Source organism: Ictidomys tridecemlineatus, chromosome 9 (assembly GCF_052094955.1).
Source record: "Ictidomys tridecemlineatus isolate mIctTri1 chromosome 9, mIctTri1.hap1, whole genome shotgun sequence".
Taxonomy (NCBI): Eukaryota; Metazoa; Chordata; class Mammalia; order Rodentia; family Sciuridae; genus Ictidomys; species Ictidomys tridecemlineatus.
The window spans coordinates 51675419-51699407 of NC_135485.1; the positions used below are offsets into that span (position 1 = coordinate 51675419).

Genomic DNA, 23989 nt, shown 5'->3' on the forward strand with positions numbered 1-23989 from the left:
CTTTCTCTCTCTACCTCTCTCCTTCCAGATGCTGACATGAGCTGAGTGACTTTTCTTTGCTGGGACTTCCCTCAGGATGTGCTACTTCACCTTAGGCCCAGAGCAATGAAGTTAGCCATCAATGGACTGAGACCTCTGAAACCTTAAGCCCCAAATAACCTTTTACTCCTCTAAGTTGTTCTTAGGCATTTTTGTCACAGTGATTAAAAAGTTGACTAAAATAATCACACCTCTCAATATTGTACAAACCTCAACACAAACATGGGTGGTGACAAGCTATGTTCAAATCACAGGACTCCCCTACTGAAAATATGATTTCAGTGATGCAGATACTTGAATGAGTCTACCTTACTGTTTTTAAGAGTTATTGTTAATATTTTTTTAACAGTAGTGTAAAACATTCTAATCTAATCTAATGTTACTGTGTTTATTTTTTGTTCTTGGAAGCAGACAATACATAGAAACTGGGGCAGGATTTGTGGCTTAGTTATAGAGTACTTCACTGACATGTGTGAAACACTGGGTTCAACCTTCAGCACTACATAAAAATAAATAAAATGAAGTCATCATGTCCATATACAACTAAAAAATTTAAAAAGCAAAATACCTAGGAACTTAACTCATCTTTAGATATTTATCATTATTGTTTTACTAAGCAATGTGTTGCATTCAAGTTATCTGAATATTCATTTTATTTTAGAAATGAAATTAAACTGGATTTGCCATTACATGTATTATCCATGTGTCAAGTTTTCTACTCTGCATAATAATGGTTAAAATATATAAAAAGATTAATAGTTTCAGAAATATAAGGTTTTGAAATATTATCTAATATTTCTTCAAATTCGTTTACTTTTCCATGTGTTCTGTTTACATTTAGCTACACAGAATATATATTTTTAGCATCACATTGATTGAATAATAAGAAGTCATATAGTCACTGCATCAGTTTGATTTTCACTTTTAAAAGTCCTGATTTAGTAAAAGCATACATCCCATTGTATAAATCAATTCATGTTTGAAAATTAGACTAAAAATAGGAGAAAATCTGTTTTCACTGTCAAGGGAATCTGTCTATACATATATCTAAGTGAAAAAAATTGTTATACTTACAAAGGGACTTTGATGACTATATTCAATTCTTTGAGCAAATCAGTACTTGTCATTGTGTTAAAATCCAATCTAATAGCTGTCCCCTTGATCTTCATGTGAGAAATATTATCAGGTTGATCCACAAACAATGGAATGCCAACCATAGGGATCCCATGATAGATGGCCTCATAGATGCCATTGGTTCCACCAGGAGTTTTAAAAGCCCTGGTTTTTGGATGACCTATGATTAGAAGAAATTAAGACACTCTACCAATTTTGAGTCATAAATAAGATAAGAAATGCACAACATGAGCCATTGGAGATGAATTATTTTCTAGATAGCAGATTATTATAACCATGAAAGTGCACTGAAATTATGAAGGCTACATGGAAATATGTGAATTGAGACTTGAAAGTGGAAGCAAGGTTGCCATGTAAATAAAAAGGAAGAGAACACTCTGGGTAGTAGCAATATCATGTGTAGTTTAAAAGTGGAAGTATGAGAATGTGTACAATTAAAGAAATTGTGACACCTTTGAGTCAGCTATGCATTGTCCAAGGCAGCAGACAGCACGGTAGTTGTGGTGCTGGAATTAGAAGTAGGACTGATGACACTTCATCATGAATTGAAGTACAGTTCACAATTATAATCAAAGATTTTTTTTTATAATGGAAAATGCAGAGAACATTGTGAGAAAGGAGAGGGATCTTTTTTCATGGTATTTCAAATAGCTCTGTTGTATGTCAAAGTATAGGTGTAAAATTGCAGAAATAGAAGAAAAATATACAATGCAGAAATTGATAAAAAAATTCACTGAGAGAGGTAATTACAACTGAAATTTAGATAATTTATTATGCCATGTATAATAAAATGTGAAGGGTTGATTAATCTCCAATTTCCCTGAAAAGAGAGTAAATATAAAGAACTTAGGTAATTAATGATTTTTTCATTAATATTTCGAATACAAAAATGAATGACTCAACTATTATCTTTATGATTATGTTTTTTAAAAATATATTTTCATGATTCATTTCCCAAATCTTACCAAGGAGGTCACCTTTGGGAATACACTTATACAGTCCAATGTTGAGTCTTAATATATCTGGTTTCTTACCATCAAATCTCCATAAAATCTGTTAAGGTAGAGCAGACCTCTTATTCACTGAGACAATTTCAAAATATAGCAGGTTAAAATATGGAAGAGATTATGAAATTTCATAGCCTAATATTTCTGATACAACAGATAATGAACTGAAAAATAGTAAAAAGATATGATAATGTTAACAACTTAAATGGTGATTTAAATAAAGGAAATTTTTATGTACATATTTTTATATTTAACAATCTTTCCTGCTATATGGCCTCCAGGGTTCATAAATATTTGACAAGCTAAATTGTTTTATCAATGTGATACACAGGTATTTAAATATTGATAGTTATAATAATTTTATTGTAGGACAAAAATCATTAAAAATTTCTAATGGGCTCCCCCATTTATTAATCTATATTTATAGTGCTTATCAACTTTTAAATTTAATGTTACACTTTTTTCTTTTGTTTTTTTCTTATTTTTATTATTATTTTAAAAACATTTTTTAAATTTATATTTATATTTATATATAACAGTGGAATGCATTACAATTCTTATTACATATATAAAGTTCAATTTTTCATATATCTTGTTTTATACATAGTATACTGACACCAACTGGTTTCTTCATACATGTACTTTGGATAATAATGATCATCACATTGAATCATTATTAGTTACTTCCTTTCCCTCCCACCCCTCTGCCCTATCTAGAGTTCATCTATTCCTCCCATGTTCCCACTCCCTATTCTACTATGAATCAGATTTCTTATCTAAAAGAAAACATTTGGCATTTGGATTTTGGGGATTGACTAACTTCACTTAGCCTTGTCTTCTCTAACTCCATCCATTTACCTGCAAATGCCATGATTTTATTCTTTTTATTGCTGAGTAATACTTTGTTGTGCATATATCCCACATTTTTTTAACCATTTATCTATTGAAGGGCATCAAGCTTGGTTCCACAATTTGGCTATTGTGAATTCTGTTGCTATGAACATTGATGTGGCTGTGTCTCTGTAGTATGCTGTTTTTAAGTCCTTTGGGTATAGACAGAGGAGAGGGATAGCTGAATCAAATGGTGGTTCCATTGCCAATTTTCCAAGAAATCTCCATACTGCTTTTCATATTGGCTGCACCAATTTGCAGTCCCACAAGCAGTGTATGAGTGTACCTTTTTCCCCACATCCTCGCTAATGCTTATTGTTGTTTGTCTTCATAATAGCTGCTATTCTGACTGGAGTGAGATGAAATCTTAGAGTGGCTTTGATTTGCATTTCTCTAATTGCTAGTGATGATGAACATTTTTTCCTATGTATGTGTATTTATAGTACATCATCTTCTGAGAAGTGTGTCTTCAGGTCCTTGGATCATTTATTGAATGGGTTATTTGGGATTTTTGTTTGTTTGTTTGTTTCTTTCTTTTGGTGTCTAGCTTTTTGAGTTCTTTATATACCCTAATGACTAGTGCTCTATCTGATGTGTGAGGGGTAAAGATTTGTCACCAAGATGTAGGCTCTCTATTCACCTTACAGATTGTTACTTTTGCTGAGAAGAAACCTTTTAGTTTGAGTCCATCCCATTTATTGATTCTTGATTTTAATTCTTGTGCCCAGGGAATCTTATTAAGGAAGTTGGGGCCTAATCTCACATGATGGAGATTGGGGCCTTCTTTTTCTTCTATTAGACACAGGGTCCCTGGTTGTATTCCTAAGTCCTTGATCCATTTTGAGTTGAGTTTTGTGCATGGTGAGAGATATGGGTTTAATTTTATTTTGTTGCATATGAATTTTCAGTTTTTCCAGCACCATTTGTTGAAGAGGCTATCTTTTCTCCAATGCATGTTCTTGGCAACTTTGTCTAATATAAGATAATTATACTTTTGTGGGTTAGTCTCTGTGTCCTCTATTCTGTACCATTGGTCTACCAGTCTGTTTTGGTGCCAATACCATGCTGTTTTTGTTACTATTGCTCTGTAGTATAGTTTAAGCTCTGCTACAGTGATGCCACTAGCTTCACTCTTTCTGCTAAGGACTGCTTTAGCTATTCTGAGTCTCTTATTTTTCCAGATGAATTTCAGATTGCTGTTTTTATTTCTATGAGGAACATCTTTGGAATTTTAATTGCAATTGAATTAAATCTGTATATGGTTCTTTTGGAAGTATAGTCATTTTGATAATATTAATTCTGCCTCTCCAATAGCAAGACAGATCTTTCCATCTTCTAAGGTCTTTTTTGATTTTTTCTTTAGAGTTCTGTAATCTTCATTATATAGATCTTTCACCTCTTTCATTAAGTTGATTCCCAAGTATTTCATTTTTTTTGAGGCTATTGAGAATGGGATAGTTTTTCTCATTTCCCTTTCTGAGGATTTGTCACTAATATACAAAAATGCCTTTGATTTATTGGAATTGATTTTATATCCTGCCACTTTTCCAAATTCATTTACTATTTCTAGAAGTTTTCTTGTGGAACTTTTAGGGTCTTCCAGGTATAGAATCATATCATCAGCAAATAGTGCCAATTTGCATTCTTTTTTTTCCTATATGTATCCATTTAATTTCTTTCATTTGTCTAATTTCTCTCACCAATGTTTCAAGAACTACATTAAATAGAAGTGGTGAAAGAGGGCACTCCTGTCTTTTTCCAGTTTTTAGAGGGAATACCTTTAATTTTTCTCCATTTAGAATGATTTTGGCCTGAGACTTAGCATAGAAAGCCTTTATGATGTTGGGACATGTTCCTGTTATCCCTAATTTTTCTAGTGTTTTGAACATAAAGGTGTGCTGTATTTTGTTAAATGCTTTATCTGCATCTATTGAGATGATCATATGATTCTCATCTTTAAGTCTATTGATGTAATGAATTACATTTTTGATTTCCATATGGTGAACCAACCTTGCATTCCTGGGATGAAACCTACTTGATTATTTTTGTATTCAATTTGCCAGAATTTAATTGAGATATATTTTTGTATTCAATTGACAGAATTTAATTGAGAAATAATTCTTGTTGTACCCATGCAGATTGTCTGTATCTTACCTTGATGTTGGGCTTCCAGACCCTGCTGGTGTCCCTCAATGGGTGCTACTGCATCCTGGATCTGGGAACTATATAAGTTGAAGTGTGTAGATCTGGGCCACTGAGGTTGACCTCTCATGGTAGTCTGCTGGTCAGAAGGGGCAGTCCTGAACCACAGCCTAGGCTCTGGAAAGGTTTGCCCTGCTGGGAAGGGGCTGGACCAGGCTTGCTGTAAGCCTGGTCCCTGCAAAGGCAGCTGTGGGTGGATCTGAGCCTTTGTGCTTGACTTCCCACTAGTCTGCTGGTTGAAAGTGGTGTTCTTATCCCAAAGCCTAGGCTCTGACAGTGTCTCCCCCCTGGGGGAGTGGTGAACTGTGGCTACTGAGATCCTGGATACCCCTGGGCACTGATGTTTGTGGTCTGGGCTGCATCTGGCTCCTGTGGTAGTCTGCTGGTTAGAGGGGTCAGCCCTGCACCAAAGGCTAGGCTTTGGTGAGTGTCTGCCCTGTATCAAAAGGAGTGGACCTAGCCCGATGTGGGCCTGGGCCCCACAGAGGCTGGTGTGTGTAGCTCCACTTTTTTTCCTTTTGAGTGGTATGTGAGAAAATTTACTCAAACATATTTCCCGAGAATAAATTTTTGTGGTAGTGTTTGCTCTTGTGTGATCATGTTTCTCTAAGGAAGAGAGTCCATGGTAAGGGCAAGCTTCCTGTTTCCTTCCTGTCTCCTGTCTGAGTCATTTTCAATCTTGAGAAAGGAGTAGAACAAGTCACTAGAGCAGGTTGATTTTTGTTTTTCTCTAAGTCTGGTTGATTTGGTAGTTATCTTGGTTTTCCTTCTCTGAATAGAATGAAGGACAGCTCCAGGAATAGGCCCTTTTTATCATGTAGGAGAAGAATGGAGGTCAAGATTATGTAGGAAGATGGCAATCTGTGATGCATTTTGACTTTTTAAGACCTACTTATTGTCATTGTGTTGGTGCTCATTCAAACTTAACTTCTTTGGTATCTACATTGTTCTCAGGGGTCCTGCACAGAAAAAAAGGACAAGGAAGGCAGGGCAGAATTTGGTATTTTGGTATATCTGTCATACTAATATAATATTATATTCACACTGAACCTATGAATATATTTGTGCTTTAGCATAATGTTAATGCTGACTTTTTAAAATCAGAAATAATCTCTGCACTATTTTAACAGTTGCTATATATATTTGGTTTTAAAAATGAATACTGAGACAAATTATACATATCACAAGTGTGCATCTTTTGCAAGGAAAATCATTTATAAGACCCTTTACAGAGTGAAACAGACTCTTTCCACAGTTCTATACCACTATCTAACCTTATCAGGAATCTGGGCAAGAGTTAATGCAATCATTTTGGCCCTTTCTTTCATCAAGTTTCCAATCATTGACCCAATTGAAAAAAATCACAACACCATTCTCTCCTGAGCTCTGGACAAAGCCTTCCATTTCCTGTGAAGGAAAGAATTTGCTCTATCACAAATCTAAGAACAAAGCAAAGATTTATTCAAATTAGTATCTCCTGAACATATTTATTCAAAATATGTTCAGGAGATACTAAATTAGTGGCTTTTTAAAAAAATAAGTTCATATAAACAAAACATAAATATATAATTTTAACCTTTTTTGAGGTACATAGTTCAATAATGCTACACATACACATATCCTAATGCCAACATTTGTAGAACACTATTACTTTGCTAAACCAAGAAATTATATAAATTGGACACAATTATTTTTTCTCACTCTGATCTTTTACTACCAATACTTCTACTTTCTGTTTCTCTGAATTTGTGTAGTCTATATACTTAATATATAAGGAAGGTTTTTGTTGTTGTTGTTTCATAAATATATTGTTGTTGTTGTTTTTAGTTGTAGATTACCACAGTACCTTTATTTATTTTCATATGGTGCTGAGGATTGAACCCAGTGAATCACATGTGCAAGGAAAGAGCTCCACCACTGAGCCACCACCCTAGCCCCTTTATTGGATTTTTTAAAAAATATCTTTATTCTCCTTATTCATTTGTATGTGGTGCTGATGATCAAACCCCAGGGCTTCACTCTACCACTGAGCTATAGCCTCAGCCCCCCTTTACTGGATGTTTTTTACACTGTAGTGTAAGTAAGTTTCATCTGGGTTGTGGCACAGTTCCACTATTTCCTACGTATTATAGGGTAAGTAATGTCCCAGGAATGTAAGTTATATAAGATATACATATATTACAAATAGCCTATCTGTATATCCTTCTTAGACACTTACTTTGCCTCCAAGACTTCACTTTTGGCAATAGCGCTGCTGTGGTTATGTGTGTGCAAGTTCCTCTTCAAAACTTATAATCACCCAAATTGGCTTCCATAAGACCTTTCTCTTTCTTTTCATCACCACTCCCTCCCTCCTCTTATTGTTTTTAACACCTTCATAGTTCCCCTAGTGTCTTCACTTTCTTTGATGTGCTTCCTTTCAAGATCCTAGTAGTCCTCTCACTCTGTGGCCTAAGCCACACTTTTCAGTTGCTGCTTAAGCCTCACTGTTCCTCTAGTCACTTGTTCTTCTGACCCAACTGATAGCTCTCAAGCAACTCAGGATCCCCTAAGGCAACTACTGGAGATTTAAAAGAAAATAAATATTATTGGAAATAAAATAATTTAATCTTGGTTTAATAAAAATGAAAACTATCAAGAATAACAACTGTTAGAGTCTGTGAACAAGTCAGGATGATGCCTGGCATTTTGCCAGAGAAATGTTAGAGTTCGTAAACAAGTTTGAATGGTGCCTGGCAAAATGCCAGAGGGAGTGGTTTGAGAAATAACAAAACCGAACCATTAAGTGTGGAGATTCCTTATTGGTTGACTGATGTATCTAGTTTATGCTAATTAAAATAAGCTGTGTAAAATGTATAAATACCTCTGTTGTCCTACAATAAACGGCTTCCACTCCTGCTGTATCAATCTACACAAGTTGTTTGTCATTCCCCGGTTATTTTGCTGCAGTCGGACTGCGGCAAACAACAATAAATATTGGCAAAGACGTGGGGTAACAGGTACATTGCTGGTGGGACTGCAAATTGGTGCAACCATTATGGAAAGCAATATGGAGATTCCTCACAATAATTAGAATGCAATTGCCATTTAACCCAGCTATGCTTTTCCTTGGCATATACCCAAAGAACGTAAAATCAGCATACTACTGTGATAAAGCCATATCAGTGCAGCTCAATTCACAATAGCCAAACTATGGAACTAACCTAGATGCCCTTCAATAGATGAATAGACAAAGAAAATATAGTATATATACACACTGGAATGTTACTCAACACTAAAGAAAAATGAAATTATGAAATTTGCACGTATACATATGGAGCTAGAGAATATCATGATAAGTGAAATAAACCAATTAAAAAACCAAAGGTGGAAGTTTTCTCTGATATGTGGATGCTAATTCACATTACAGGGTGGATTGTACACAAAAATAGAGTTTCTTTGGATTAGGAATAGAGAATTGATGGGAAAGGAGGCTGTATGTGGGTAGGAAGAATAATAGAATGAATCAAATATTATTACCCTGTGTACATGTGTGATTACTTGATAGGTGATAATAAGAAGCTACACTCCTTTTATATATGATAGATCAAAATGCATTTTAATAATTTTATTTTTATTTAACTAATGAGAAAAACTTTAAAATAGAAGAAAGAATTCAAATTACTATATTTTACACTCAGATATGCTTAGAAGACATTCTGAGCACCACAAGATATCTGTCTCCTCAGCCTATTCAGCCTCCATAAGAGAGACTCTCTATGTGAGGAGAAAAGAAAATGTTAAAATCCTTCTTCATAAGCATTAATTAAAAAAAACTTTGTCATTTCAAATTGTTGTATTTTTATCAAAAACAGTTGAATCATTGAGTTTTGTATTAGAGTGTTACCTGATTTATGGCCAAAATTTTAGAATGTAGTTCATAGGGTCTGTAAAGATATGTCATTCAGTTTGTTTATTTATGTAAGTATGTGTTATGTTTATATAATATTTCCTAAGTACAAGATGGTATTCATTATTAAATTTATAAAATCCTTGTACAGATTTCTATTCACATTGACTTAGAGTTAAATCAACATATGTAGAAACTAGATCTAAGCAAACATTTAGAATACAGAGAAGTAAAGAAACTCAAACAGGCTTCATGTTCACATGACTTGAATAAATCTTTGGTAAAAAAGATTGCATTGACATTGGTTTAATGAAAAAAACTGTGTTTCTGAACAACCAGCACTAAGTATTTTATTAGCTTATATTTTCTTTCTGTATGTATTACACAGTCATATAGGGTTAACAAGGAAATACCTTGAAATGATACCTGATTTTGCTGGTGTCATTGTATCTTCCCAAAAAGAGTTTTTGAAAATATTTGTCTTGATAACTTGATATATACTGTTATGTGGTATATATTAATTACATACTAGCCCATTTCAAACTAAAATTAACCACTGAAACACTAATTAAAGAATGGAATCATGCAGTTTTGTAATTTTGACATGGGGCTCTAACATATGTATTTGGTTTTGTTAATAAACACAAGATATACTTTGGTGACAAAATAGTCATGAATACTTGGATTCCCTCCTATCTGCATTGAAAAACAAGGTATTTCTTACCTATCTGCATTGAAAAACAAGGTATTTCTTATCAGGTCCAGGAACCTTAAATTATCCTAGGGTCTACAGGTAAAGAGGAATTTTATAAAAATCTAAGAGTATTAAAGGTAAAATCTGATGCCTGATTTGACTTCCCAGCCTTAAGTGGAGATTAGAATTCTTATTTGATACTCCTAGCAAAAAGATTCAGAAGGCAAATTCACAAAGCATTATGCAGTCAATTACCATTCCATTTGTACTGATGTAAACAATTCTATAAATCCAAAACAGTTGAGACACATTTTGTCAAGAATAACCTTACTCACTTACTTTATTAATAAGATTAAGAGATTGTAGGTAGATTTTGTTACAATAGAATGTTATAGTACATTTTTTGTGTTACTCTAACCTGTAAATTGGATTGGTTCATATGTTCATCCTCGATGAATTTTTAATTCTGGTTTCCTTCATTATGTGGCTACAATTCACCAAACAAAACTACCATATTTGCCCCCGTCCATCCTCCTGAATTGGTCCATAGAGAACAATATCCTGACTTCCAAGATACTTATCTGGCTCTTGGCTCTCTAAAGTATCCCCACCTTCTGAAGCTGAATGCTTCTATTTCTGTGGTTGTGACGTTGATGTCTATGCCATCACCAAGGACTCAAGATTGTGAATGACAAATTTCACTGCATAATCATTGCTGATCATGTGCCAAATATTCTGCAAATGAACCCTGGTCATGTCAGAGCCAGCTTGAACAGCTTCTTGCTTCTTGTTTTACCTTGAAAAAGCCTCTAAAGAAATGAACTGGTTTGGTATGTTTCACTAAAAATAAAACATTTGCGGGCTTTTCCCTTTTTTAGGATCAGACCCATGAAGTCTCTTTCACTTGTCAATGCCCTAACTTTGAAAAATATTTTTTCCTGTATCTTTTGTATTTATTTCTTGATATTACTTTTCTAGATTTTTATGTCCAGCCAGCCCATACGTCTGAGAGTTAGAAATTCCTTCCCAGGCCAAGGGAGAGAATTTTTTGTTAAAAGTGAAGTGCAACTTTATGTAAAACTTTTTAGTTAAACTGTCCTGGTGCTACTTAAAGTCATTTATTACCAAACTGGTCTAAGATTCTGATTCACAAAATACTTTTGATATACCAAAATGCAGTGGTGATGATAGTATGGTGAAGTATGGTGTGTTCATTGCTCCTTTATTTCTTTACACATATAAAGAAAAATTAGGATAAATTGAAGAAAATCCTTACATATCTTTTTCTTTGCTCTCAAATCACTTATTAGATTAATTGCATCAGAATATTGCAAATTGCACCTCTAAATCATTCTTTATTGTTAAGAGTCATGTTTATTCCCTAATAGTTTATATATTTAGCTACATGTTTGATTAACATATTTCTGTACATATTATGACATAAAATCATATTGTAAAATTGAGGTCCCTGTAGAATATCCTGTGTATACCTGACTGTGACAGATTTTTGATATTACCTATTGGGTTTGGCAGGAAATTCACACAAGTGGGAGAATTCCCCAGACCTTTCTCCAGTAGAGATTTGATCACACTATTGAATAACTCACTTCAGTGTTTTGAAATTTCTGAAAAATAATGCTTCCTGAAATTGTCCTGGAATTATCCTAACAGGTGGTTTCTGATCCTCTGCCTTATATATTCTATACAAGAATAATTGTACTTTGTTCTATAAAGTCCCGCATTCAAAAATGAAATAGAGATCCAAAAGTTTTTTGAAATCTTGTCAACTTCCACACTTAATGTTTCTGTTTCCAAGTCACTTTTTTCTGTTTTCATCTGTGAAATGATAGTCACATTCTCAAAAACCACATAGTATATTTCATTTTCTAATTACTGGTCTTAAGCAACAACATGAAATAACTTAATATTTGTTACAGGTCCCATATTGTCTTCAAGATTATTTAAAATTATAATTTTAACTTGATTATGTCTTCTTCGTGATGAATGCATTATTCCTGTGACTCACACATACATCCAGATAGTTCCTGTGTTCAGATGACTTTTAGTAATGTAGCCAATTTTATTTGCTATTTATTCTCACTGATGCTCTGCTTAAATAATTCTTCATCCCTATTATGAGAAATATGCCTATGGTATTTGATTTATTTATTTATTCATTCATTTTTTAAAATTTTGTGCATACTTATATGATTAACTGAAATATCCTCAGATTACAGATTAACCACTGAGAAGACTGGTTCTTCTCATTCTACAGCAGCCTTTAAAATTCAATTTTAAAATTTTATCATAAAAATTGGAATAATATAATAAACAGAAATTTTCTTACCAATAAATTACTTGTTGTTTCAAATTTAAATTTATTAAACTTTTATGTGTTTTAAGGACTAGAGATAGAATTCAGTGTTCCAGCATTGGCTTAGTAATTAAGAGGACCTGGGTTTCATACTTAAATAACAAATACATATAAATTTTCATGTTTTTGTTGTGTTTTGTTTTCTATTCTTACAACTAAGTGCATACATATGGCACATATTTATAGATATTTAGGCACATATTATATATGCCTATTCATTCTCCATGAAAATATCAATCTTATTTAATATATATCCCTCATTTTCCAAATGTATTTGCATAATGGCTGAAAATGAAGGTGAGTATTCTTGGATAAAATGATTGTAATTGTATAACATGAAAAAAGTTTATATTTTACATCATTCCTCCATGTTGTATATCTAAATGATTTCCAATTTTTTATAAATAAATGCTATAAATATGATTACAGCATAACATCTTTGTCTGTATAATTTCCAAAGTGGTGAAGCAAATAGAGCTAGGCATTTTTATTTTTGTGTGATACTTTGTAAAATTTTTACTTTCCCATAATAGTCATACAGGTTTTGGAGATTTGTGTGATAATTCAACATATGTATATAAAGCTAAATGATCAAATCAAAGTAATGAGCACCTGTGCCAGTAAGCATTTATCATTTTTTTTCTGCTGGGAACATTTCAAACCCTTTCTTCTAGCTATTTAAACCATACAAAAATTTAGAAAATGTGTATTTTTTCTAATTTTTGCCATATTTTCCAAATATATTATTTTTCCAAATATATAGAAATTTCTGAGAATCTAATGGTGTATGGTGAGAACGCACATTGGAGCTATAAAAATTCGTATAGGTCTGACAATCACTGATGTGGATTTGAATCTTATTTATGAAACTTCATTACCACAACAGCCTTTCTTAAATATTATGATTAGTTTACTAATCGTCCTCTTTCTTGTCCTCTTTTATCTGTTATCTTAACTTTTCTATTGATGCTGTCATTATCCCTCTATCTAAATGGAGAAATATTTTACCCAAGTGTTTGGCAGTTCAGACTGTTTGTTTCACTGTTTGTGGAATGAGGGGTGATCATATTGGATTTTAAACTTTGAATAAGATCAGATTTTATGCTGCTACTAAAGATCTAGCCAAAATGTCTCTTAAGTGATCACATAATGAAGCAGTAAAAAATGCTCACTTTCCAACTGTGTTATTAAGGTGTGATATCCATAAAAATACATTAATTTTTTGCTTCACTTTAAGATATATAATTCTATAAACTTATAGATCTGTTCATAATTATAAACTCAGGGAAGCCTACAAATTCAAGTCTTACAAATTAATAAATATTCATTTAAAATCCACAATTTGCACTCCATGTTACATGTGCAATATATATTTTTTCTATTCTTGTTGTTCAGCAGTTATGCTATGGAGACCCATGATCTCTCAGGGAGTATTCTTGAGGCCCCCTATAGACGGGGTAGACAAGAAACACTTCTGGTCTTTCCTTATCATAACATTCCCCACACAATTTCTCTATATTGTGCACAGTCTACACTTCAATGCGGAATGGAAGGTGTTTGTGACAGAGAGTGTGCTACTTTGTTTCTTCGAATATTCAACACTTTCCTGTGGTACATGCTAGTCCCTTCTCAATATTCTTTCAGAGAATGACTGGTATTTTTTTATGTGTTGAATAATGAATTTTTACACTTAACTCACCCTATCCTTGAAAGATCTTCTTGTGAAACAAAGATAAAATTCACATATTTGTGATGGTATAGATATGAAAGATTTAAATATATAGGTCTTTTTGCTCCATTTTCTGTAATTCTGTAAATGTGATTAAGCATTCTGAATGAGCAAGAGAGAGAGAATTATTCCTGGTGAAAATAAAAGGATGACAGAACCAAACTAAATGGAAACAAGTTTACCTTAGGCAGAGGTTTGGCAGGTCTGCAATGGAGTCCTCCAACAATATCTACATTTGGTAGGGTTGGGAGAGAAAATTCCAAATCCCAGTAGGTGTGAATAAGCCAGATATCTGCTTTGGCCATTGTCTCTGCCAATATAGTGGGTCGTCCTGAACAGGAAATAGAAGATTAAACCTATAGAACATTGGGAAGTTGTTGTGCAGACAGGAACATGCCTCCTGTTGGAAAGAACTTTCAATAATGAAGAAATATATGTTTAAAAGTTTGTTTAGTTTTGTGCCTCAGATGAACCACTAATCTCCAGGATATATAAAGAACTCAAAAACCTGAAACCAAAAAACCCCAAATAACCCAATCAATAAATGTGCTAAGGAACTGAACAGACACTTCACAGAAGAAGAAATACAATTGATCAACAAACATATGAAAAAATGTTCATCATCTTTAGCAATTAGAGATGCAAATCAAGACTACTCTAATATTTCATCTCAAGCCAGTCAGAATGGTGATTATCAAGAATACAAGCAAAAAGAAATGTTGTTGAGAATGTGGGGGAAAATGTAGACCCATTTATTGCTGGTGAAACTTCAAATTGGTGCAAACTTTATGAAAGCAATATGAAGATTCCTCAGAAATGTTGGGATGGAACCACCATTTGACTCAGTTATCCCACTCCTTAGTTTATACCCAAAAGTCTTATAATCAGCATACTACAATAATGCAGGCACATCAATGTTCATAGCTGCTCAACTCACAATAGCTAAACTATGGAACCAAGATAGATGCCCTTCAGCAGATAAATGAATAAAGAAAATAATGTACATATATACATGGAATATTAATCAGTCTTAAAGAAGAATAAAATTATGGCATTTGCAAGTAAATTGTGGATGCTAAGGGAAATAAGTCAAACTCAAAAAACCAAATGCCAAAAGTTTTCTCTGATAAGCAAATGCTAATCCTCAATGGTAGGAATGGAAGAATGAAGGAACTTTGTACTTTGCAGAGAGGTATGAGGGAGAACAGCGGCTATGGGGATGGGAAAGTTGATGGAATGAGACAGATATTATTACCCTGTGTACATGTATTATTATAGTATTGGTGTGACTCTGAATCATATTCGGCTAGAGGAAGAAATTGTGCTCCATTTGTGTACAATACATCTAAATGCATTCTACTGTCATGTATAACTCATTAGAACAATTTATTTTTCAAAAGGTATGTGTAGTTTAATAAAGCTACTATTTGCATGGAAAATATGCATACATAGTCTATATTTATTATATATATGATGCTTATATATATATATCATATATATTACATATACATGATCTTTTGGAGTCAGCATTATCTGTAATCTCTTAATTATTTACAAGGTTAATTGCACCAAAATAAGCTAGCCAATATAGATGCATATATTTAGTTTTTTACCTAAAGTGAAAAAAGTAACTAACAGAAATGTAAGCAAACATTAGACTTATATAACCCATTATTCTTACCATGCTAATAAAATAACATTTCAGCATTCTTTCATCTAGTTTGTATAATTTAGAGAAAACTCTAACCCTTGTTCTGCAAGTGAACTGAAAGGAGTTTAAATATGATTCTGTTCTTTGTGCCTACTACCTCCTGTGGGTTCATGTTAGGAGCTTGCAAATATTTATTGTACAAAAATTATTTTGAAAGAATTGTTGGAAATTCTAACAGTATAAAATAGAATTTTTTTGTTTAGTTTTAATTTTCATCTTCTTTTTTCTTTGACAGATAGTTTAAAACACAAGACTAATGATTTAGATTTTTGTGCTTGAACATTGTAGGCCTTAAAGAGAATGAATTGCAAACACTTAGTGTAAGAATTTGGAAGTGCTAAAAAACACAATTAAGAGCCTCCTGGTATGGGATGGAAACAATGTCACACAATGGAGAAGGAATTTATTAGGCAAACTGACAAAAGAGTTTCTAAATGAAGAATCTAATTGAACTAAAGGGAAAAATTTTCTCAGTGCTACATGGATCCTTGTAATAGAAATATGAGTGTAAATCCTCAATCTCTGTGTCTAGGTTCATCAAGACAGTAAAGTCTAAAATTAGTATTCAAAGATAAATAAAATGAGTAGTGCAATGATAAACTGTATGCAGTTGTCTAGAGAAGTCCTCTGGGCTCTATATGGTGGGTATATGATTTTCTAGTGTGTTTTATACAAATGATGGCCAGAAGTTTCTGAAACTTCAATGTATATTTTTCTGAAGAACTCTGAGTTTGATACATGATTTTATTTTATTACATGAAACAACTAAAAAAATTTCTGATTTTCTATTGTTATACAGTCACCTTTATAAAGGTCCAGAAAAGTTAGGACCTTATAGTACAAGTCACTTACCTAGTATTTCACTGTAAAACTGATTCTATCTCTTCAAATTAAATGATTCAAATCAAAAATCAAAATAATGCATATAGCGTATTTTTCATTTCATTGAATGTCATTTCATCACTTAATCCTGAAAATATTACAGGCACATAGGAAGAAAAAAAGAGAAATCCCCCAATACACTTTTCCACTATGTAAGCAGGAGAGAAGCAGAGAGTGTACACAAATAGTTTTTGAAGAATTTCAGCCAGCAGCTCACCACAGGGACAAATGGCATTTGAAAGAATGACATCAAACCTTGACTCTTGTAATTTTGCCTAGAGTTTCTTGTTCAAAACTGCATCTCTACATACGTTCTCCACATAATCAGAAAATTGACTCAAAATTTCATGAAATATTAAATAATATTTCCAAAATGTTTTTTATTGCGTCTCATGAATCAATGCTCTTAGTGATTGAGAAGAAAAAGTCTCTATATCTTCTCTTTACAATGATGAAGGATAGCTTTCAAATTTAATTGCAGATGATTTGTCACCATCCACAAAAATGGAAACCGAAGGTTTCAAAACAGCCACCTCATGCCCCCTCTGTGTAAGCTCCTCCAGTACTGTCTTTATATTGATCCAATGATTGTATTCCATTGCCCACATCAGCACCTTTCCACAACTTCCAGAACCAAAGTGACTACTCAGAAGTAACAGGAGCAGAATTGCAGTCATTTTCATAGACATCCTGGTGAAATGCAAGGCTTCCTTTCACATTGAATTCCCTCTATTCTTGTTGCTATTTGAGAAAAAAAAATCATTATTTGGTTAAAAGGTAACTTGTACCCATCAAAGTAAATACACCAGTGAACATTTAGAATATCTGGATTCCAAGTTGAAAAATCAAAGGTGAGGTGTATTTTAATGACTCTTTCATGATTATAGATACTTTCCTACAGTTAGAAATTTATGATCCTGCATGTGTGATCACCTCTCTTATGTTCAGATTTTTAGAATATGGAAGAACAATGGCAAGTGAGTTGACTTTTGCTTATAGATGTTTTGACTGAAACTAAACTAAATATACAGTTGAAACAATATTTCTTAGGTATCATTTAAAATATTTGTGCAGCAAAGTACTTGTTTGAATATAATTCATATAGTATACAAACCACCATTTTAAATGTATATATCAGTTGTTCAATCTCAGAAAAGAAATCTCAGAATTGGAAATCTCAGTTAATATTCATTGTGGAAAGGTTTTAAATCCAAACCCTCCTAGTACCTCTAATCATCCTATATGCCTCATTGCTAGGTAATATCTAATCAATTTCATCTCTCTATAGATATGTTTATTATGGAGACACTTCAAGTAATTGTTATATAATATATGGGATTTAATGATTGATTTCAACACTTTTAAATAATTGTTACGGGTTTTGTGATTGATATCAATACTTACAATTATGTCTTGAAGGTTCATCAATGTTGTAGTATGTGTCAGGCCTTCATTCTTTTTCATGCTATGACAGGGAATTAGTTATGTGAGTGATCTAAGGCAACCATGGAAATCCTTTATCATCCTGATTTTTGATCTTATAGAATGCAGGGTAGTATCTCTATTTTTTTTTTATATTTTCTAAGAGTTGCTTTGTGGCATAATATATGGCCAATTTTAGAGAAAGCCCCATGTGCTGCTGAAAACAAAGTGTACTCACTTGTTGAAGGATAAAATATTCTATATATGTCAGTTAAGTCTAAGTTATTGATTATATTATAGAGTTTATTTGTTCAGCTTTCTTTTTTTTTTGGAAGCTCTATCCAGTGGTGAAAGAGGTGCGTTAAAGTTACCCAAAATTATTGTGTTGTAGTCTATTTGACTCTTGAACTTGAGAGGAATTTGTTTGATGAACGTAGATGCTCCATTGTTTGGGGCATATATATTTATAATTGTTAAGTCTTGTTAATGTATGTAGTGTCCTTTTTATCCCTTTTTATTAACATGACCTTGGAGTCTTATTTATTTGATATGAGGATGAAAACTCCTGCTTGCTTCCAAAGTCCATGTGAGGGGTGTGACTTTTCCCAAGCCTTCACCTTCAGCCTGTGAATGTCTTTTATCATAAGAGAGTCTCTTGGAGGCAACATATTGTTAGGTCTCTTTTTTGATCTAATATGCTAGTCTGTGTCTTTTCATTGGTGATTTTAGGTCATTAACATTCAGGGTTATCATTAAGACATGGTTTGGATTCCCTTTTGGTATTTAACATGACTTAGTTTCTCCTCTGATTAGGTATTTCAGACACATTGCTAAGAGTAACAGGCATAAGTTTATTGAAGAGACCAGAGAGTATGAGAGGTTATCTCAGGAGAAGGACATGCCCTTCCTTCTCTCCAGTTTTTTTTTTTTTTTGGGGGGGACCCAGGGAGTTTTCCAGAGAGTCTTCACAGGTATTTCTTTGACTTTTGAAAAACAGCAGGCTACCATCCAGTCTTTAAATTCCCACTGTGCATGGTAACTTCCAGGGAAATTCTAGGTCACTTTGTACCATGCTGACCTGTTCTAATTGGTAAACATATTTTAAGGTGAAAGGTTATTTATCCTTATCTCCCTGTTTTGTAAGAGATCTTTGTAAGGGTCATAAAACTCCACCTCTCCCTCTCCTCAGGGTAACTTGTATATTTATTGGCATTTTGGGTCTGCATTTCTATGGCAGATAACAGCTTCTTTGCTAAAAAATGTAACATAATCTTTTGATTTAAATCAGGCAGGGCTGCAGTAATATTTTTTATATAAAAAATAAATCATGTGTAAGTCAGCTCAGTGTGTTGTTTGGCAGGTCAAAGGTCACTCAACAAAACACACCAAGTCCCAGTTTTGTTCAAATTGAAGAGTCTTTATTCAGCTATCTAGCTAGTGACTGCTCCCCACAAGACCCATAATTGTCTCTGCAAGGAACAGTGCTGAGCTTGAGAATTTTAGGATATTTAAAGACAAAAACCACAAAAAACATACCTGGGTTGTTATACCTTCAAGCAAGTATATACAGAAGCTGAATTGAGCAGTTAGTGAGACAGTGCAATGGGTACATTAGTATTTTCCATGAGACTTTTCAGGTTGGTATAGCAGTAAGAAAGCAGAAGGGAAGTGGATCAAAATGACCCTAATTCAGTACAAGTTAGAGAATTGTTACTAATGTGTAGGCAATCAACCTCTGACAAGGTACATTGCCAAGAAAAATGAAAACCAAAGAGAAGAATTTTACATTGTGTATTTACTATATATTGCTATTTTGTGTTACCAAGTATATTATATTAGGTAACTATTAATAGGTACAGAAGTAGGACTTTACCATGGGAGAAGCATTTCTTACTTGATATGTGCCGCGTCCGGCTAACAGGAACCGAGTCCGGCGAGAGACATGGAGGTTAAAAAATTAAAAAAAATCACAGGACACCAAGGTTCTTCATCCAGGAGGAGGCATGTGTGCCCTTTATTGCCAAATTTGTTCTCCTTAAATATCTTTTGTAACAGGGGAAATGACTCAAAGGCGAGGAGGGAAGAGTAATAACTGTGTCCTTGGGTTACCAGGAGGCTCGAACAGGTCAAGCTGTTCCGAGAGTCACATATGCTCGAGGCAGATAAACTGGAAACCGCAAGCCTGTATCACGGCCTTGTAAGCTGGCCACCTGCATCACGGCCTTGTGAGCTGGCCACATTGACATGCAGAACAAGGAATTGGGGGCTGGGCCCCGGGGGCCAGGGAAGGCCTGCTACCAGCAGATATGGAGTTTCAGGGTAAAATGCAGTCTATCTGGTCATTGTCCATATAGCCTGGCCCATAACAAGTGTTTCTACTTTATAAAATTATTACCTTAACCTCTTGTGCCCATTGTTAATTTTCGTGTGTTCCCTATCAAAGGCAGATCACAATTCATGGTATAAAATTGGTCACATTTTTAAATTCATTCCTAAGTTTTTAGCACACTAGTTTTTCCCAACCTTGGCTACTATGAATAATCTTAATTATTAATGTTTATGTACTAGTTTTATTTGGATATTTTTATTTCTATTTGGCATATAAGTTAAAATAAAATTTCTAGGTCTTACAAAAACTCTATTTAACATTGAGGACCTGGATAACTCTTAACTCTATTTACTGAACCAATTTTCTAATCTAATAAGCATTGATTATTTTAATATCTCAATCATTGCTAGCACTGTATTATTATTTTTATTATAACAACATCATTGGTGATATAGTGAGATATATCAATATGGTTTTGTTATGAATTTCCTTTCCTTATTTGTAAAATTATTTTTTCAGTTGTCCATTGGCCATTTGCATATTTTTCTTGGAATTATGTCTATTAAGATCTTTTATGTCTTTTAAGATCTTTTGTTGATTTGGTGTTATTCTTATTAGTTAGTTACTATCTTTTTTATATAGTCCTTCTATAATTCCATTAATATTTATATGTTATTTGCAAATATTAGTAATTTTTCTCTTGATTTTATTGATAGTGTTCTTTCATGTAGGATATGTTTAAGTTTGATGAAGTCCAATTATTCCATTATAATTTTTCCATGCATTTGTACCCTAACTAAGAATCTGTTACCATCCTCAAGGTCATAAATATTTATACATTTTTGTTATTCACTTATATGCTAAAACCTGTCATGTAAATTTCTGAACTACCTTATTTAATATTTTCACATGGCATAGGTTGAAAAAGGAAATATATTTTAAAATATTTTTTAGTTGTAGATGGAAACAATATCTTTTAAAAAGCATTTTTTAAATTTAGATGGACAGAATACCTTTTTGTAAAATTTATTTTGATTTGGTGCTGAGGCTCAAACCCAGTGCCTCACACATGCCAGATGAGTAAACTACCACTGAGCCTCAATCCCAGCCCTGGAAACAATATTTTTGAACTTATTTTTATATAGTGCTGAGAATTGAACCCCATACCTCACATGTAGGAGGCAAGTGATACATCACTTAGCTATAGCCACATCCCAATCATTTGCATTTTATTTACACGTGGATAATCAGTTTTTGCACCCACATTTATTCCATAATAACACTATTCTTTCCCTTTGTTTGTTTTGTCAAACTTATAAAAATTAACTAATCCATTAACATTTAGTGTTATCATTGAGATATGATGTATACTCTTACTTATTTTGGATTATTTCTAGTTTCAATTTAGCTTTGGTTCAATTTTGATTGGCTTTTCTTTTGGTGTGGTTCCTACTTTTGCTGGTTTTCACTTTTTAAATATCTTTCCCATTTGATTGAGAATGTAGTTCAGGCTTTCTAGTTGTGAATTCTTTTAATTATTGCTTATCTTAGAAGGTTTTTATTTTATCTTCAAATCTAAAGTTTAGTTTTGCTGAATATAAAATTCTTGATTGGCATCCATTTTCTTTCAGAGCTTGATATATGTTGACTGAGCACCTTTCAGCTTTGAGAATGTGGGTTGAGAAATCATGTAAGCTCCGAATTGGTTTCCCCCTGTATGTAATCTGATACTTTTTTCTTGTGTCTTTTAAAATCTAATTCTTATTCTGTATGCTAGGCATTTTCATTGTAATGCACCTTGTTGTGGGTCTGTTGTAATTTCATACATTTAGGGTCCTGTAATCCTTCCAAACTCATTCTATTATTGCCAATATCACCCTAATCCCCAAACCAGGCAAAGACACATCAAAGAAAGAAACCTTCAGCCTAATATATCTAATAAACATAGATGCAAAAATTCTCAATAAAAAATCTCACAAATCAAATACAAAAACATATCAGAAGATTATGCACCATGATCATGTGGGATTCATCTCAGACATGCAAGGTTGGTTCAACATTCAGAAATCAATATATATAATTCATCACATCAAAAGACTCAAAGATAAGAATCATAGATCATCTCAGTAGATGCAGAAAAAGCATTTGAAAATATACAGCTCCTTTTCATGTTCAAAACACTAGAAAAACTAAGTATAACAGGAAGATATCTCAAAATTGTAAACGCTACCTATGCTAAGCCTCAGGCCAACATCATTCTAAATGGAGAAAAATTAAAGGCATTCTCTCTTAAAACTGGAACAAGAAAGGAATACCCTCTTTCACCACTTCTATTCAACATGGTTTTGGAAACACTGGCCAGAGCAAAAAGTGACAGGATATAAAATCAATACCCATAAGTAAAGGACATTTCTATATATCAGTGACAAAAACTCTGAGAAGGAAATGAGGAAAACTACCGCATTCACAATAACTTAAAAAAAAAAAAAGATACTAGGGAATCAACTTAACAAAAGAGGTGAGAGTCTATACAAGAAAAAGTACAGAATCCTCAAGAGAAAAAATCAAATAAGACCTTAGAAGTTACAAAGATCTACCTTGCTCTTGGATAGGCATAACTAATATTATAAAAATGACCATACTACCAAAATAATTAAACAGATTCAATGCAATTCTGATCAAAAAACCCATAGCATTCCTCATAGAAATAGAAAAAGCAATCATGACATTTATCTAGAAAAATATCAGAATAGCTAAAACCATTCTTAGCAAGAAGAGTGAAGCAGGTGGCATCACTATACCAGATCTTAGACTGTCCTACAGAGCAATAGTAACAAAAAGAGCATGGGATTTCCACCAAACAGACTGGTAGACCAATGTTACAGAATAGAGGATACAAAGAACAACCCATAAAATTACAGTTATCTTATATTTAAAAAAGTGCCCAAAACATGCATTGGAGAAAAGATAACCTCTTCAACAAATAGAAATCCATATTAAACAAACTGAAATTAAAATCTCATCTCTCACCATTAACAAAACTCAACTGAAAATGTATCAAGGACCTAGAAATTACAACACAGACCCTGCATCTAATAGAAGAAAAAACAGGCCCTAATGTTTATCATGAAGAATTAGGCCCCAATTTCCTTAATGAGACCCCTATAGCACAAGAATTAAAACCAAGAATCAATAAATGGGATGGAATCAAACTAAGAATTTCTTCTCATCAAAAGAAATAATCTGTGAGGTGAATAGACATTTTGGGAGAAAATCTTTACACCTCACATATCAGATAAAGCACTAATCTCTAGGATATATAAAAAATTCAAAAAGTTAACCACCTAAAAAATGAGCAACTCAATCAACAAATGGGTCAAGAACATGAAAAGTCACTTCTCAGAAGAGGATTTACAATCAATCAACAAATATATGAAAAAATGCTCATCATCTCTAGCAATCAGAGAAATACAAATCAGAACTACTCTAAGATATCATCTCACTCCAGTCAGAATGAAGACAACCAACAATAAATATTGGCATGGATGTGGGGAAAATGTACACTCATACATTGCTGGTGGGACTATAAACTGGAACAGCCAGTATGGAAAGCAGTATGGAGATTCCTTGGAAATCTGGGAAGGGAACCACTATTTGACCCAACTATCCCTCTCCTCAGACTATAC

The 23989-nt window shown here is 33.3% G+C and overlaps 1 pseudogene; it reads right to left on the bottom strand.

The window, feature by feature from the left end:
* Positions 1 to 1109: 1109 nt before the first annotated feature.
* On the bottom strand, positions 1110 to 20006 carry LOC120892310 (UDP-glucuronosyltransferase 2B9-like; annotated as a pseudogene).
* Positions 20007 to 23989: the final 3983 nt, after the last annotated feature.